Source organism: Monopterus albus, unplaced genomic scaffold, assembly GCF_001952655.1.
Source record: "Monopterus albus unplaced genomic scaffold, M_albus_1.0 scaffold22.1, whole genome shotgun sequence".
Taxonomy (NCBI): Eukaryota; Metazoa; Chordata; class Actinopteri; order Synbranchiformes; family Synbranchidae; genus Monopterus; species Monopterus albus.
The window spans coordinates 1,446,049-1,464,756 of record NW_018127902.1 but is presented as its reverse complement, the minus strand read 5'-3'; the positions used below and the strand labels follow the sequence as shown (position 1 = coordinate 1,464,756).

At 40.4% G+C, this 18,708-nt stretch overlaps 1 non-coding gene across 1 annotated transcript; it reads left to right on the top strand.

Annotated features, from left to right (window-relative positions):
* The first annotated feature begins 3,292 nt into the window (after positions 1–3,292).
* On the top strand, positions 3,293–3,365 carry trnat-ugu (transfer RNA threonine (anticodon UGU)). Its single transcript has one exon. It is a non-coding gene; the product is annotated as a tRNA-Thr (tRNA).
* Positions 3,366–18,708: the final 15,343 nt, after the last annotated feature.

Below are 18,708 nucleotides of genomic sequence, written 5' to 3'. Positions count from 1 at the left end.
TTCGGTGCACCCCTAATAATTATTATTATTATTACTATTGTTGTTGTTAGTTATTATTATTATTATTATAAGCGATGATAATCCCGGTTTGAGCACATTTGAGGCCCTAAACTGCTATCCATGCACAGATTTGACTGAAATGTGAGCCACATGTGCACACAAATAACAACAACATCATTAGTGTGACAGTCAAATCGCGCAGTGTCCCCAAAAATTGCTTGATTACAAAATGTTCCTTCCAGGCTGGATCACAAACTTTTCCATACAGTAAATGTCCAACAGATGTGAAATGTTCTAATCTCTCCACTGACCCCCGTCACTGTGAGGAGCAGACACTGACTGGTGATGACAAGCAATATGAGCATATGCAAGGGAGTAAGACATTAAAAACACATGAATAATGAACTGCCTGTTCTGACAGTGGTCACATGTCAGACATCAGATATATGTAAACCAACTCTAGAAGTGCATGTGATTTGAAAAAGTCTGATTTGGTTCATTCACACTTTTGTGTGAAGGGGAAAAACTGGATTTGGATCACCAACCAAAGAATACACAAATTTTCTAATGTTTATACAAACAAAAACTTGTGGTGTCAGAATATTTAAGAAATATAATAATGAAATACACCTTTTATACACACCCTGGCTGCAAAAAAAGAACAGTGTCCTGAAAACCTTCTCATTTAAAAAATGTTGCTTTTTTAATTTATTTTATTTTGACTTTTTTTTTTATGTGGTGATTTTTTTGTGGCTGTCCCTTTTTTTCAGATGGCAAATGTCAGCAACAACATTGTCCGTGTTGCCTTGTGTCTGTGCTCTGACAGGGTCTATACATGCCCTGGCCTTCATGAGTACCGTGTATTGTTTTCAGTCTATATGGATGTGTATGACTCCTGGGAGAAGATTTTATGTCATATCCTCCAGCTATGACTGAAACTTTAGACCTTTGTCAGTCAAGTTACTGTAGTGATGTGCCTCTCTACTGTAGGTCCTTGCTGTTAAAAGGAAAGCCACATTTATCAAGAGATCAAAGAGCAACACCTTTTCTATACAGCTTCAGGTGAGCTCTTTAAATCAATGCATGGTGAATTCTAAAGAACCTTTTCCACAGGAAACACAGGAAAGGAATGTGACTAGAGAAAAATCTGACATCAAAAGGCTTGTGTGTGCAAACACTGCCTTGGGGTATAATAACAGACCAGTTCGCTGTTATGAAAATCTACTTTTTATTCTTCCATAAGTAGAGTAATCTTCTTTTGCTGAGAAATTCTTTACTGCAGAAAGAACAGCTCTTTTTTTTAATTTTGCAACAGCTAACACTGGATGGACAACCACACTACTGTCAGTTCTGCTGGAGGTGCTGAAGGAAGTAGCAACGGTAAGAACTGAGGGATATTGATCTATAACTGTGGCTGCTCTCAGGTGCGATGATGATGATGATGATTATTATTATTACGCTTATTCCTAATTTTACTTTAAACAACCCTTATGGGAGTTGTTTAAAATATCTATGTGACTTTAACTTGATGATAAACAACAACAACAAAACTCCTCAAATACTGTACAAACAAGCAAAAAAAAATTGCACGTTTTTAGATTTCTGTTTGAATCCAAATTCAATACACAGAGTTGGTTAGCTTTTCTGGCCCCAAAGTACTAGTAACTCATTTAAAATGACTGTTGATAAAAGGTTCACTCATTATTTTGTAGTAAACTCCATGTTAATATTTACAGTGTAGTATAAGATCATCAACATGAAATTATGTATTTGTATTTAATATATGATTTTATTGTTTTAACTGTGGTCACAAAGTCAGTAACAATTACTCATCAGACATCTAAAAATAAGTGGTGCTTGCCAGCTAGCATACATAATTATCTCTACACTTTACAAAATGGCAGTTTAGATCAGTGTGTTGCAGGATCACACACATGCTGAACTGTCCCTTAGCTCCAAAGAGCTGTTTAGCATCTTTAACTCATTGTTGAGGTTTTCTGGCCTGTATGGTTGAGGTTTAGTTGGACCATTCTCATCAACCTTATACATGACAGCTGATTTAAAGGATGAGCTTTGATATATCGATTGTGCGCTACCTGTGCAGCACAAAACAAAGGACAGGTAAAATTAGCAGCCAGCTTGTGAACATAGTAAATCATTTAGCAGCTAAAGAGCCAGATATTTTTCTTTCAAGTACAGTTGTACACAACGGTTTGGGCACCCTGGGGCAAATTACATTTTTTGTTTTTGACATGAAGAAAAGAAAACAGACATTAGAAATGAGCTCTTCTTCAAATGTTAAGGTACTGTTTATTTTTTATTTCATGAACCTGAATAAAATGAAAGTAATTGTTTAGGCACCTGACTAAGCACCACCACCACTCCTGTGACAGCTACACCTTCCTGCAGGTGCAGGACACATGGGTTTATCTGAAGCCTTTCATTCAGACATTTCACACAATAGAAATGTCAGACTTCAAATGCTTATTTTGGTCTTTTTATAGTCTGTCCTGTCCTGCTTTACAAGTATCCCTGAGTTTTCTTTTCAGCTCCTCAGTCAGTTGCTTAGAGAGCCCATGGTTGTTGTTACTACATGGCTGGAAGAGTTTATCATCATCTGGCAGTTGCTATTGACAGCTCTTGACTTGTTTGACAAGTCCTAACAATTTCAGGAAGCTCTGAGTGTTCGACAGGTTGATGGCTGCCCAAATGTTTTGCACAATTACTGTTTCAGTTTTTCTCTTTCAAAGAAAGAATGTACTCATAACTATAATTCATTTTAAGAAAATTTCATGCAGGGATTGTGTTTACCTTGTTTTACTTTAAAAAGTAACTAAATATGAAATTTGTGGCGAGGTGATAAAACCCTTGCATTCAAACAAAAATAGACACTAAAACATAAAGGACAGTGAATATTATATTTGTTGGGGGGCTGGAGCCAATCCCAGTTGGCAATCAGGCAAAGACGGGGTACACCCTGGAAAGGTCGCCAGTCCATCGTAGGGTCTTCTCAGATCATTTCTCAGATCAGAAATCAAATTTTCTAACCTACTTGTTCAACCTCCATCCAGTCACTTGTGCACATGATTCAAACAGTTTCTCATTATTTTTAACACACTGCAAATGCTTTGGCACATTCATGGAGCTGATCATGTACAATTGTTTGTTGTTTCCTACATGATCTGTTGCTTATGTTGATCAAAATATATTATATGGTTCTCTGCTGAATAGTCTGACCTCCCACAACATTTTGCCTTTAGTTCATTGTAGATGTCATTATATAAAGACCATGGGCTCCATAGCTCAGTGGTTAGAGCACTGGTCTTGTAAACCAGGGGTCGTGAATTCAAATCTCACTGGGGCCTAATTAACATAACTTATGGGGCGACAGTGGTGCAGTGGGCTGTTATATCTCAGCCAGTAGGTTGGAGGTTTGAATCTCAGTGCCTGCATTCCATATGTCCTTGGGCAAGACACTGAATGCACACTGGTCAAATTTTGTTGTACATGTTACAACAAAGAGGATTCTTCTTCTTGTTGTCTTTAGAATCTCTCAGGCTGTTCTATGCAGCCTTTTTTTTTTGCAAATGTGTCCTGTTGAACTGCTCTCATCTTGACTTTCACTAATGAAGGGGGATGTGTGAGAGATCAACCAATGATCAACCAGTTCTCTACTGTAAAATAGCTCAGAGGAGCATCTCATCAACCTTCAACTGGCAAGTATATATAGACAGAGCACAGCACAGTGTTGCAGTTTCTGACAATGGCAGAACAAGGAAATGAATAGCATCAACTGCTGAGTAGAAGAAGAAGAGGAGTAGGTCTGTGTGGTGGAAGAATAGGGGGGCAAAACAGAGGAAGAGGGGAAGAGGCCAAGGTCATAAACATGTTTCAGATGAAATAAGGGCCACACTTGTGGACCATGTTGTCAGTCATGGCCATTCAATGGTCAAAGCTGGTCAAAGGCAGCTGAATGTTCAGGGCTGTTTGCTGTGTTTACATTTCTTATGTTGTATTTTTTTCTTGGTACTATACAGTGCTGTAAAACACTTTCTCTTCTGTATCACACTGACATTACTGTAAAACAGTAAATGTGAATCTGTCCAATCTTTTTCATTCTCCCACATACAGTAATGTGAAACTTTGTACTGTTGACACTGATGCATGTTATACAGAACAAGTGCAGCATCAGGTATTTTCAATCAGTGCCATCCAAACCTGAGCCATAGTTTACGTAAGAAAATAATTCCAGAGTACACTGTTATACTGGCAGCATGACTAAACATTCTGACTGCCATGTTGGTCGGCGATGACACAAGGACTTGTCATTCTGGTGCACTGACATGTTCACTGACATAAGTATTTACTTCTGACAGATAAACTAAGCATTTTGAATAAGTGACACACGTTTGCAGTGAATCCACTGTGCGGTGCTGTTTGTACAAATTGTTTTGAGAAATGTACAAAAGTGACTGGGAAAACATTTAACACTATCATTGTGCCACTAGTGGGGGCTGTAGGCCCATTAAATTACATCATCATTAAAACTTTTTAGATATATACAATATTAATATAATACAATAATAGAGAATGAATACAAGAAAAATAAAGAGATAAATAGTTTGTCATATTTATTAGACAAGAAAAATCATTCACCCTGGGCAGCATCAGCAGCCACAACTATTTTAAATGTGCATGTCATAAATCAATCTCTCTCTAAGGCTGGAGGGATTTAATGGGAGAGAGTAATGGGGCATGTTCAGGTACAGTACCAGGCAAGCCGAGGCTTACCTTGGGAATGGTATTTGACAATTAACAAAGTTGAAATGGGTGTTCATGTTATATGTCAAATATGAACTTTGCCAGTGCTGTCTTGTAGCTGGAACTGGATCAGCCAAACTTCTGCCCCAGCTGCCAGTGTCACCTGAGGATTAGATCTTGTTTTCACAGATAAGATGAAAATCACAAGGATATTCTAAAGAAAAATGTCATCGCTGTAATTGCTCATGATGAGGTGGTGAAAGCTGTCCTCTTTCATTCACTTTCTTTTCCTTTAGGTGAGTTTTCTCTGAGTACAGGAGGGTCAGGCAGAAGAGCTGTGTCGGGCAGACCTGGTGCCACAAGCAGCTCAGTACTGATCGCATCCAGCGGCTCCCACACCACCAGCTCCGGTGCATCTGGAGGCATTAGCATCACTAGTGGAGGTCCTTCTTTTGCTGTATCCTCAAGTGGAGGGAGTTCAGCAGCTTCTGGGAGCAACAGGACAGGGGTTAGGGCTGCTGGAGGAGGATTCTCTGGCATGTCCTCCAGTGCTGCAAGCTGGGGCAGAGAAGGAAGAAAGGAAGGGGGCCTAGGTGCTGTGACAGTTCCTACAGTGACCATGACAAGCCACAGTTCAGGAGCCTCTGGGGAAATGAGGAAGGGATCGTCCTCTGCGATCACTCGTTCACCTGCTCTAAAGGAGAGGAAGATTGTGACCACCATGGCATCAGCTCTCTCAGATGTTTTCGATGGTTAGTCTTTGGTCATCAGTTGATCAGTTCATGCTGTTTTATTGCTTGCTTGAAAAAGTGCACCAGCAGCACAACTTTACAGCATTTGGAGAAGACATATAACTGAAGCCTAATGTGATATGTTCTGTCACCACATTTCAGAAAGTTCAAGTACAAACTCCTCTCCAGAGTACAGCAGGAAGGAGTATGGTATGTGTTACATGAATCTCACATCACACTCTGGAGTGTGCAAATGATTTCAAACTCACGGTGAATTTGTGTTTTCTTGCAGGCAGATCAAGTGCAACCTCAAGTTCTGCCACCAGAGGGAGAACTCAGAGCAGAGGTGCACTGACAGCCAGTACACATAGTGCATACAAATGCAGCTCAGTCACAAATAATTGCAGGTTTTATCTTTACTTTGGAGGCTGTTACCCTATGGTAAAGTAAATAAAATAATTTTTTAACCACGGTGTCTTTCGTAGAGAGTGAGATCAGAACCCGGCTCCAGAGCGCTTCTCCTACAGGATATTGTGAGTATGGTGCATGCACCTATATTTAAACTGTAATCATCAGTAGCCAGTTTTGGACTGTGGGAATAGGGAACTCTCTGTTTGATGCTGACTGTTACCTGTGATGTGCAGGGACGGAGCTGGATGATGTGAAGCGTCTGCTGAGAGGAACCTCCAGCCGCACCAGCCCTACTCAGTCTCCTAACAACACTTTGCCCATCCCCAAGAAGGCCAGTGTGGAAACTAGGACTGTGATTGAGAGTTGGAGCACAGGTTCAACTAATAAGTAGCTTTTTTGTCATTCATCCTCAGGTTTTATATTTCTGTGGTCTGAAAAATAGTGGTGGTCAAAACAGAAGAAAAGCTTTCATAACCCTCAGCACCACTTTCTGAGATGCCACTGAGCAGGAAAGTTACCTCTATTGGCTCCACAGAAGCTGCTCAATGTCAACAAAAAATATATCTGTGTTTACTGAATCAAACCTGAGCAGACGTCATGGCAAGTCTGACTATTAGTTCTTTGTTTTCAGTCATGAGAAGGCTTTATGTTTGCATAAACTGATTGAGTTGTCCTATGCCACAATAAAAACCTTGACTCTAACCTCATTATTATTTGCCTTTATATTTGCCAGAAAATACTACAGCACTAATGTGTTTCCTTCTGTCTAGTCACTTTATTTTCAGATTACATTTATTGTGCCCTTAGTTGTTCATTCTTTAACTTGTTTGTCTATCATTTGTCTGCCTTTGCTTGTAGACAACTATGGCAGCACTTTGCCTGGAGGTGTGGGGAGTAACTACGGTTACAGTACCAACCCCAATCCCATCAGCCTGCCAGCTGTCCCCTCCCTTTACCAGTCAGGTTAGTCATGTATGATATGAAGTAATAAAAAGCAATAACATGTGATAATGAAAAAAGAGCCAAATATAGTGTTTAGATAATTTTTTTGTTTAATTGAGACTTTTTTTGATAAATAAAAATACACTACATATACTGTATGTATATTACTCCTCTAAACTAATGTAGTTTATATGAGGACATTTAGAGATGCAGAACACTTCTGAGCTATTTTAGAAAATGAAATAATCAGATGCATAATATTTTTAATAAAAACATGAGTGCAGCACCAGTTGTTGCATGCTGCTTGCATGTGGTTTTCAGAGTGAACATGTTGCTGACGTGAACACATGATTCATCTTAGATATTATACTTGACTGTAAATGATATGTTTGTGGTTGACCCATGGTTTGAATATGTCTTTGCATGTTGTGTGAAATGGTGCTTTTAAGACAGCAGGCATCACTTTTTGAGTTTGCCTGTGACAAACAAGGACAAACATATTTGTTCTGTCCTGTCAGGGCCAGGTCTTCAGAACAACCTGGCACTCAGAGCTCCCTCTGTGAACAGTGGACTCTCTGCAAGCAGCACTGGTGAGCCTCTTCCTGTCATGTCACAGCCCAAGAAGATTTCAGATTCTAAGCCTGCCACTGACAGCATATGTTGGGTTTCTCCCTGCCACAGTTCCGACATATGGTGTTCAGAATAACTTATCTACTACCAGCCCTGCTGTCCATTCTCCCATTGGAACCAGCTCACAATTAGGTAAAGCAGTGATACACAGTCAATATCAAGAACAGAAAACATCCACGGAGTTTCCTCTCGTCACCAAATAATATTCTGCTGCCATACTACTGAATACATATTTGAACAAGTGCCTCGCAGCTTTACCCTCTGATGCACCATCACAATGGAAACATTATGTTATTATGCCTATGAGTTTGTGAGTGTTGTTGATATTAAAACAGTCAGACTATTATTGCTCTATAAGCTGTGAATCATGAAATACTTTTTGAAGATGCGTCTTTGTTTCCTCATAGTTTATGGTGTGCAGAAAAATGTATCTAGCACTGGAATAAGCACAACCACAGGTGAGACCTGAGAGAAGACATGACATTAAAAATGAAAAAGAACAAAAAGCCTGATAGGACAGATGGACTGAGGAATCAAAACACATTGACCTAATTCACTCATTTGTAAAATTGTCCTTACCCACTTTTGCTGGGCAACATAAATCCTCACCATATGAAACAATCATATTGTATTACATAGTCTAGAAGCTAAAAATTGTTGCCATCAAGGCAAATGAAAATGTCACTGCTCAAACAAAGGACCATTTATGACAGTTTTTTATTTGAATAATATGTGCTATCTAATATTTGCTGGATTACTCTCCCACACCTTGTTGGCATGTCCTGTTGTTTGTTTCTCACAGTGAGACTCAGCAGTCCCATTAATGATGAGACCTCAGGCAGAGACTTCAAGTTTGTACTGGTAGAGAAAGACAGTGCTCCTGTCAAGAAGGAGACGAAGGGGCTGGTCATGACCAAAGACACGGGGAAGCAGTTCATGTCTGCTGCACCTGCCAGTGCTTCTGGTAATGCTAAGTACTACTAAGTTCTGCTAAGGTCTGCTAGTCTAACACTGTTGCTGCTCTTACTGCTCAGTCTGTGATACATACCACCGCCTCTACTACTGCTATTGATACCGATAACTGGATTGTTCTGCCTTGTAGCGACCGACTCTGAGGACTCACTGAAGAAGCAGAAGATGCTATACAGCACAACGGAGGAAGGAACAGATGCTAAATGTAGACTGAAATCCAACAAACTGTGTTGATTTTTATCATCATAGTTTCATATCTTTTCATTCCATAACATGAATTCTATTTTTGTTCAGCATTTAATTATTTGCAGTTTTATTTTTTTTACAGTTTCAACCTTAAAAGCTGCCACCAAAGACAAAGCCACATACGCAGGTACTGTATATTTACTTTTAGCCATTTTTTTTTTTTAATTTTCAGTAATGTTTCTATTATTAAGAAACAGTGAATGGAAGAGGTGGATCCAAAAGCACACACACATTACATAGGCAGGGAGGTACATAATAATACAGAACCAGAGCTGAACCAAGCAACTAATCCAAGGCAGGCAAGAGGCAGTGACCATCGACAGGAAAATCCAACCACACAGTTAATCTCAGGGTAACAGATACTGTACAAGTATAAACAGGTGGTACGAATGCTGCAGTGGGAAACACAAAGGCTGTTGTAAGCATGACAGGCAACCTGGCAAAGCAACAGATGAAACTAGGCAGCATAGTGAGGGAACTGATGATGTGTGTGTGAGGAGGCAGATCTATGCAGAGCTGATCACCGGGCAAATCAAATCAAATTTATTTAAATAGCACTTTAAAAACAACATCCAGTTGACCAAAGTACTTTACATAGACAGAATAAAATCATGATAAATAACTAAAATAAAATAGATTCAGTGCAAAAATAAAACAATAACTCAGACACACAGATGACACACATTCAATAAATTAGATTAAAAGGAATGCATCAGGCCCTACTGTGCATTAAAAGCCAAGGCAAATAAGTATGTTTTAAGCAAGGATTTAAAAGTAGTCAGGTCAGTAACAGTAAAAGCATGATCACCCCAGAGTTTATATCTGGCCATAGGAACCTCTAAAAGAAACTGGCTTGAAGATCTGAGGGACTTTGTAGATTTGGGCTCTAATGCACTAATTAAGTGAGGTAAGATGGTGCCAAACTGTTAAGAGCCTTAAAGACAAAAATTAACAGTTTAAAATCAATTCTAAAACGGACTGGAAGCCAGTGGAGAGAAGCCAGAACTGGGTTATATGCTCAAATTTTCTGGTACTCGTCAGAAGACAAGCAGCAACGTTTTGAACCATCTGAAGGGAGGGAGGACTGGTTAACACCATAGTATAGAGCATTGCAATAGTCAAGGCGGGAGGTGATAAAAGCATGGATTGCAATCTCAAAATCATTAAAAGAAAGGACTATAAGAACTTTATCTTGCATCTAAACTTTTTTGTTTTGTCAGAGATCCAAAAAGATGAAACAGGCTTTGGCTTCTGCCCATGGTGCAGCTGGTGGAAGTGGCTGCTGGGTCTCCTGCTCAACCTGCTGCTCCTCCTGGGCCTCCTCTTTGGACTTATTGCTTTGGGTAAGATCACAAAAATTCCCAAACACTCTCTAGGAGTGTGCTACTTCACGTGGGTCAGTGAAGGCGATCCCCACACGTCCATCTTCTCTCTCATTTCACAGGTGAAGAAATAAGACGCCTCAAGGAACGTGTTGATTCTTTAGAAACTATAACTGGCACATACCCAGTCAGCCCCAGGCTCACCGACAATGCTGACCTGCAAAGAACCGTTCAGCAGTTGGTCAGATATGAACTCCGTTCGGATGCTGTGAGAGGTACACACACCACACTGGCCAATTATTTTTAAATAGGTTTATAAGTTTTATGTCAGTGAAACATTTGAATGGATATTTATGAACAATGTGGACATCTGAATGTATATCAATACTCATTTCTCTCACTTTTTAGAAACACTTGCATACTCACTAAAAGGGGAGAAAGGAGAGCCAGGACCTAAAGGTATGTTTGCACCAAATTATAGAATAACTTGGAAACTGACATTTTGTTGTTATCTATCATAAGACTGGTTGTTTTTTAACAGGGGATCCAGGGGCACTAGGACAAAAAGGTGAGACATTACTCATAGTTTAATAAACATCAGTCCTCAGATATCAGAATCAAGATTTATAAACTCAAACCAGCCACTAAAAATAGTGTTTTGCAGGTGATAGTGGCTTTTCTGGATTGCCAGGTAAGACTGAGAGCAAATGTGTTGTACCTTTTTCCGTCCTACAGAGGTCATACAGTCACTGGCAGTTTCTTCCCATCTCTTATGTTGCATTTCTTTAGGTCCTCCTGGACAGATAGGTCACCCAGGTCTGGATGGACCACGGGGACCAAAGGGAAATCCAGGTAATGTTAAATTGAAATAATTGTTCTTACGGGTATAAGTGGAGTTAATAGAGAAAATATCAGCTAAGACTCTCCTCATTTCTGACCAGGTGAACCAGGTTCTGAAGGACCACAGGGCCAGAGGGGTCGGGATGGAGTGATGGGCCCTCGTGGTGAGGCTGGACCACCTGGTTTTGGAGAGAAAGGAGAAAAAGGTAAAAAAATACCATCCAAGTTGAATCATGCTAAGTTATTTGTTGACATTTTGGTAATGAAACCTGGTTTTGATAGGATCACAAGGTGAGCCAGGACGTCCTGGTCCTGTTGGTGCTGCTGGACCTGTGGGGCCAAAAGGTAGGGTCAAAGGTCATGACACATTTTTAGGCCAGAAAAGCTCAAATTTAACCATACCTCTGTTTTTGTAAATTTTAGGCCATATACAAATCACTTTAAATCACTAATTAAACAGGCATTACGAATTCTGCAGTATGTTAACAAATACCATTAATGCCTAAAATCAATGGCTACTATGTTTCCTTATATGATTTAGGTGCCACGGGAGAACATGGTGCCTCAGGAAGCCCTGGTAAAGACTTGAGTCTAAATGAACTTCATATTGTGGCTGTTTGGTATTTTGTATTGATTGGTAGTCTTGTGTTAAATCTGTTTGTCTGCAGGTGTTCCTGGTCCACAGGGTTTCCCAGGTGGAGCAGGAACTCCAGGAGCAAAAGGTACCTTTGGGCTTTATATTGTTTATGTCATGACCCACATACAAACTAGAATACGCAGTGTTCATAAATTGTCAATAAATATACAGGTGTTCTAAAAGGAATTTAAAAATTAGTAAGAAAGAGACAAAAATCCATAGAAAAGACCTGACTGACTAATGAAGTGACTGCAAACTTTCTACTGCTCCACCAACTTTCTTCATTGTTCTTAATGCAGGTAGCCAAGGAACCCCAGGGCTGCCAGGATCCAAAGGAGAACTGGGGGAGAGGGGACCACGTGGACCTGCAGGTGTGTTTCACTACAGCTCTATGAGCCCTGCACAACATGAACAATAAAAATAAAGCCACTATTACATCAGTTATTACATATAAAAGTGGCAAAGATGCCCCTAAATCTTTTTTCCAAATGGTGTCTCCATATGACTGAGAGCGAGGAACCAGACACAGTTGGTTTAAAAGCACAGTGTGTTTATTCTGTATTTTGTCAAATTAGCAGATGTGTATATTGGCATGAACAGATTCTTGGCATTCATAGTAAAGTGAGACCACACCACACTTGTACAATTCAACCAGTTCAGTTGCTGCTACAGCCTTACGTGGTCTGGAATGGCCAATACCTTATGGTGGCTAACGTTAGCTAACTTTAGACTGTGTTGTTAGCAAACTGTATTCTGTATAACTTACATTACTGACATTACAGATCACTGACCTTGTGACTCTTGTGCTACTGGTACATTTTAGGATTTACCCTTATATTCCCTATTGAAGTGTCAGGATAGCAATGAACAGTAGCTCCTGTGCCCAAGAACAGTAGCCCAAGTGTTATGATGACTTGAAAATATAACATGTTTTCAAAGATGATATTTGGTGATCTGTGAGATTTTTGAAAGTCAAGCAAATGGCTGCACACTGTGTATGGTAACAAAATAAGTAACCTAAAATTCTTTATTTGTGTAATTTTATTAAAATGTATAAAAACAAGATCTAAGTCACAAACCCTTAACAAGGTTTATGTTAGAAATTATAAGATAAGATAATCCTTTGTCACTGTAACATGTACAACAAAAATTTAAAGTGGCCTTCAGTTGGTACAGCCATAAAAAAAAACAAAAATGTAAAATAAAAACATATGAAAACATAACCACAAAAAAACAAAACAAAATAAAACAATAGACCCTCCCCCTACACACAGGCATATTATATTTTAGCAGCATTGAGTGTGGTAACTGCTGTTGGGTAAAAACTTTTCTTGAATCTAACGTTCCTTGATTTGATTGTTCTGAACCGTCTACCTCACGGCAACAGTTCAAAGAGTGAACGTCCTGGGTGTGAAGCGTCCTTAATGATGTTCTGGGCTTTTTTGAGGCAGCGGGAACTGTGTAGTTCTTCCAGAGTGAGGAGAGGGCGGCCAACGCTCTCCTGGGCCGTATTAATGACCCTCTGGAGCATTTTCCTCTGAGCCACTGTGCTGCTGCTGTACCATACACATATACAGTATATAAGGATGCTCTCAATGGAGCACCGATAGAAGGACACCAGCAGTCTCTGGCAGATGTTGTTCTTCCTGAGCACTAGTAGGAAGTACAGTCTCTGCTGGGCCTTTTTAAGCAGTCCAGAGGTATTCACACCCCAGGTCAGATCCTCCTTAATATGGACTCCCAGAAAGCAGAAGGCCGGCACCCTCTCCACATGGTCCCCGCTGATATACAGTGGCAAGATGTCGGTTCTCTTCATCCTGAAGTCGACAATGACCTCTTTAGTCTCACCATGGTGTCATCAGCAAATTCTACAATGGTGTTGCCATCGTGGGTGCACAGGCACACAGCCTTGTGGTGAACCAGTACTGAGGCTAAGAGCAGTGGATGTGTGTGGGCCCACTCTCACCCTCTGGCTGCATCCGGACAGGAAGCTCTTAATCCATATGCAGGTGGAATATGGAATTCTCAGGTCCACCAGCTTGTCCACGAGTTTGTGGGGGAGGATGGTGTTGAATGCAGAGCTATAATCTACAAAGAGCAGCCGTGCATAGCTCTCCTGATGATCCAAGTGGGACCGTACAGCTTGGAGGGCTGTGGCTATAGTGTCCTCTGTGGATCTATTTGACTTGTATGCAAACTGGTGTGGGTCAGATATTGGTGGGAGGAATGACATAATATGTCCCTGTACCAGTTTCTCAAAACACTTCATCACCACTGGAGTGAGTGCAACTGGCCGGTAGTCATTGAGGCTGGTTATGTTGGGCTCTTAGGCAGGGGAGCTAGGATGGAGGACTTCAGGCAGGGTGGGACAGTGGACTGGGCCAGAGACTGGTTGAAGATCCCAGTAAAGACTCCAGCCAGCTTATGGTTCCTGTTTTTGTGATTAAAGGTGAATCAGGACAACCTGGACCACAAGGCCCTGCTGGACCAATGGGACCTAAAGGACCTCCAGGTGAGAAAATAGCTTCACAGTAGGACTGGAAGATATTTTATGATTCTATTGGTGTGAGATTTCATGACTGGAGGGAGATATAATGATGACTGCATCACATCTCCAGTTCATTCTCATGGTTGCCCTGAAAGAGTTGCATTTTTAATTACTGACTGACTGACTACTGGTAATGTTAGTTTAAGTAGAAAGGTGCTGTGACCATGTTATAAGAGTGCTATAAGATGGATGGAGTTGTTGTGACAGCAAATCACTTCAAATTATGAAGAAAAGTAATACAGAAATAATATCAGTGAAGAAAGCAACTGACATTTCATCTAGAAACTGGTAGTACAAAGACATACAACAGGCTAACTCTAAGCTAGAGAGCACCTGTGATGACATTTTCTGCAGCTGCCAAAGAGTAATCAGAGAATATTTATCCCTTTTGTCATGTCCTGTCAACTAGACTCTCTGTTTATAATTTGCAGGTGATGCAGGTTCAGTGGGACTTCCTGGTGTGAGAGGACCACCTGGTCTTCCTGGAGATGTCGGTCCCTCAGGTACCGCAACACTGTTCAGTTATGGCAACACTCATGAGCAACTGTAATGTAGTTAATTTTCCATAAGGTATTGCAGGTAACTTATTTTGTAACGATTTGCACTGAAATAAAACAATTTTTTCTCCAGGCCCCCCTGGGCTTCAAGGACCCCCAGGTATGAGAATATATGACAAAGTGAATTCTTACAGATTAAACTGTGTATATTTTAATAGTGTTGTTTGATCCACTGGGACAGGTGTTGCTGGAAATCCAGGACACCCTGGTGGAAAAGGTAAACTCTCATTTCCCTTCTAATAAAAGTAAAAACTAGATTTACTGTTTCACAATTCTGTGCCTCTGCCAACCGGTCACATTCACAAGATTAGGACAGATGTGGGGTCACTGACCTTGACCTTTGACCACTAAAATACAATCATTTCATCCTTGGGTCCAAGTGGACACTTGTGCCAAATTTGAAGAAATGGATGGACAGACAGATGGACAACCTGAAAACAACACCTCCAGCACAGAGGCATAAAAATACATCTACACATCTGCTGCCACAAAAGATACTGAATGCAATGGTTAAAAAAAAGAACCCATGAACAGAAATCAAACATCAGTACACTTTATCCCTGTTACCACTCATTACCCCTCAGTTTACTCTCTAAGCTTTTGGTAAAACAGACTTTCAAGGTGTGAGATGTGCCAAATGCAAATAAAGAAGCAGGGGACTCCCCCTCCTGAACAATTAGTAAACAATTAGTATCAGATTATATTTGTTAGGGTTCAACATGCTTAATAATCTTCCAGTGTATGTATTCTGTGAAAACATGCTTATTTACTACCACCCCCCCCCCCTTCCTCCCTTTGTTTTTTTACTCGACAGAATGAATGTTAGATTGCTAATTTAAAATGTAGCTGCTGCTCTTTGAGGGCTCAACTGCTAATACAAGGTGGGCCACGGAAAAGTAGCCCGTCTCCAATATGCTCTCGAGTACACGGGTTACTTTTCCATGGCCCACCCAGTAGTATATATGAGGGGCTGTGGAGGACAAAATTTAAACTTATTGGTGAGTAAGTCCTTGTTTGTGTTCGCAAACACAAACAATTAAAATTTTTCAAACATATGTCAAATAGCATAGACGGCTCTCCTGGAGTCGGTAGAAAAAAGATGGAAAAGGCTCATTTGCAGTGGCCATCTCACCAAAATATGGCTGTAGGCAAACTGCAGAAATATAGGAAAACCTCGTCGGCAATTTGTTGTAGTAGATGGCCAGCAATAATGTTACGTATGACACCAAAGCTCCAAAAGTTGTATCGAGCAGAAGGCAGTTCCAAATGAAGCCTCACTTCGAAGCTTGTGTCATTTTCCTGATTGTCAAGCGACTGATGACAAACGATCTCACAGAATCATGTTTCAGTTTGAGAGTCAGGGATTTGAACAGTTGATACAAGAACAGAGAGAGCTGAAACTTTTGCAGTTGTAGTTGGATGGTTCCTTTGCATAAAAGACTGAGACTTTACAGTATGTTTATTATTTTAATTTTATTTATTGTTTAGTATTGAGGATTTGAATCATGTTTGATTCAACTCTTGAAAGTGAGAATACAAAACCACAATTAATAAATAATTATCTCCCTGTAAGATAAAGGGTAGGATACTTAACATATAACAGACATTTTTGTTTCAAAATAAAAATCTAATGTTTCCCTTTCCTCTTTCATTTACACAATGGACTGCAAAGCCTCACTGCTTCAGGAAAGCCTCATTTGGCCATCACTAATGGACAGTAATCAGGCAGGATGGCTTGGATTTGACAGCTTTTTACTAGTGATTGGTACAGAATGGCAGCTTGAACAGGAAATGGGAAGATGCAGGAAGCACAAAAATATACCTGCAAACCCAGGCAGGATATGCACAACCAGCAACAGTGTCCCTAGTTGCAAAGCAGTAGAATGACACAAAACAATACAACGCCCCGCACACAAAAGAAAGGCCAAGGGCTTAACAAATTATTTATAGTCATCCTCAGGGGACGTTGACCTATCCAAAGATACTGAAATATTTCAGTTTGGCCCAAAGGGGAGAAAATGACTGACAAACTGGCATTGCTATCACTTGAGCCCTCGCAAGCTTGCCTAGACACTTTACTTCAAAATATGTGGATGGGTGTGTATGTGTGTGTGCCTTTGTATTACTTACATTATGGGGACTGAAACCTATTAACACACTCACACTGTGGGGACTCGGCCATCACTGAATTTTTGGCTGGCAACATGGTTTAAGGTTAGGATGAGGTTAGGTGTTAGGGTTAGGGTTAGGCAAGTAGTAGTTATGGTTAAGGTTACGATAAGTCTACAGGAAATGAATGTAAGTCAATGTAAGTGTCAGTATCAGCGAAAGTGTGTGTGTGTGTGTGTGTGTGTCTGTGTGTGAGTCACAACAGAATAACAGTAAACAGCAGTGTTATGATTGTACGCTGAAAGTTGCAAATAAAGGAGATGGTAATGTTTTTAAAGGCCACTATAACTATTGATATACTGTATGTGTATAATGTATGGTTTCTTTTTGTAATGTAACATAATACTATCTTTCAGGTGAACCTGGATCACCTGGTAAAGTCATTGGTCCAAGTAAGAACAGCAGCATCTCTAGTACTAAATACACATGAACCAGCAGAGTGTACTGTTCATCATAGGAAAACACTGTCTTGTACACTGTAATTGGTGGTTGTTTTTTGGTTTTGTTTTTAGTTGGCTCTGATACTGTGGCCATCCCTGGTCCTCCAGGGCCTGCTGGGCCTCCTGGTCCTGCTGGACTTCCTGGTTTGTCTGGTCCTATTGGCCCTGCTGGTGTCCCAGGACAAACTGGTATATCCAAACACTTCACCCATGTTGAGATGACATGGAACAAAAGCTGACAGATACATGCATACTTTATATATGTATATCTTATTATGTGGTGTTACTAGACATGTGCAGTAACCCCTCATTACCTCACCAAGCGTAATGCCATATCAAACTCCACCATGTAAATCACTAAGTGTGATGTTTGAAGTTCACTGTGGGAAATACAATTACCCTATTTTTGTGTATTGTGTTTTAATACTGTGGCCCTTATGTAACTTTTTATTTTAAGACTAAGTGTTCTTTCTGGCTTTTGACTCCTTACCTGACTCCAAAGGAGAGCTGCACAAGAATTCCTATATGCCTAGACTGTCTGTTGATGCATAAATGGCAAATAAAAATCTTGAATCTTGATGACATGTCGGTATAATCATGTAGGTCCTAAAGGAGAAAGAGGGGAGAAAGGAGAGAAAGGAGAAAAGGGGGATCCAGGAAAACCTGGTGAGCCCGGTACTAGCATCCCAGGTTCAGAACCTTCCCCCAGATTCAGTAGTGAGTATCACTCTGCTTCTTAAATTTAATTAGTTTGATACCATCTGGTGCTGGTGGGAGACAATAACATATTTTGTTACATCCTCTTTGTTTTCATATATAACAGGACTTGATCTAATGTCTGGTCCACCAGGACCCCCAGGGCCTCCTGGAGCACCTGGTCCTCAGGGTCCTTCTGGTATGATTAAAGTTATTTGCAAAATACCAGTGACTTTCCAAAACAATTATGTCAGATTCTTAGATCAAACTGGTTATTCAAATGTTGTTGTTATTGTTGCTTAGGTGAGAGTAAACAAGGTCCTCCAGGACGCAGAGGTCCACCTGGTGAGCCAGGTAAATCAGTATCTGGTATTACACAGACAGACACATAAAGATACAGATCATCGGCATATATGATGATTTAAGAAATGTCAGAATGAAAGATTTGCCTGTCCCATTTTTAACTGACCTGTAACTGTGTTGTTGTCCTCACAGGTATTGGTTTACCTGGAACCCCAGGAGCAAAAGGAGAACCTGGCAGCTTTGTGCCTACATCAGGTTGGTGAAAGAAATTCCATTTCAGATGTACTGTATGTTGATACCTGCACACATATTATTCATTCTGTACCGTCTTTTCTTCACATGTTTGATGCAGCTTTCCCTGTTTTGTCTTAGAGACCTTCTTTGCTGGACCACCAGGACCTGCAGGACCTCCAGGCCCACAGGGTCCAGCAGGTAGGTTTGATAAAGATCTGAAAAAATGTGTCTGTCAGTTGCAAAATTTATTAAACTAATTAGTTAATTTG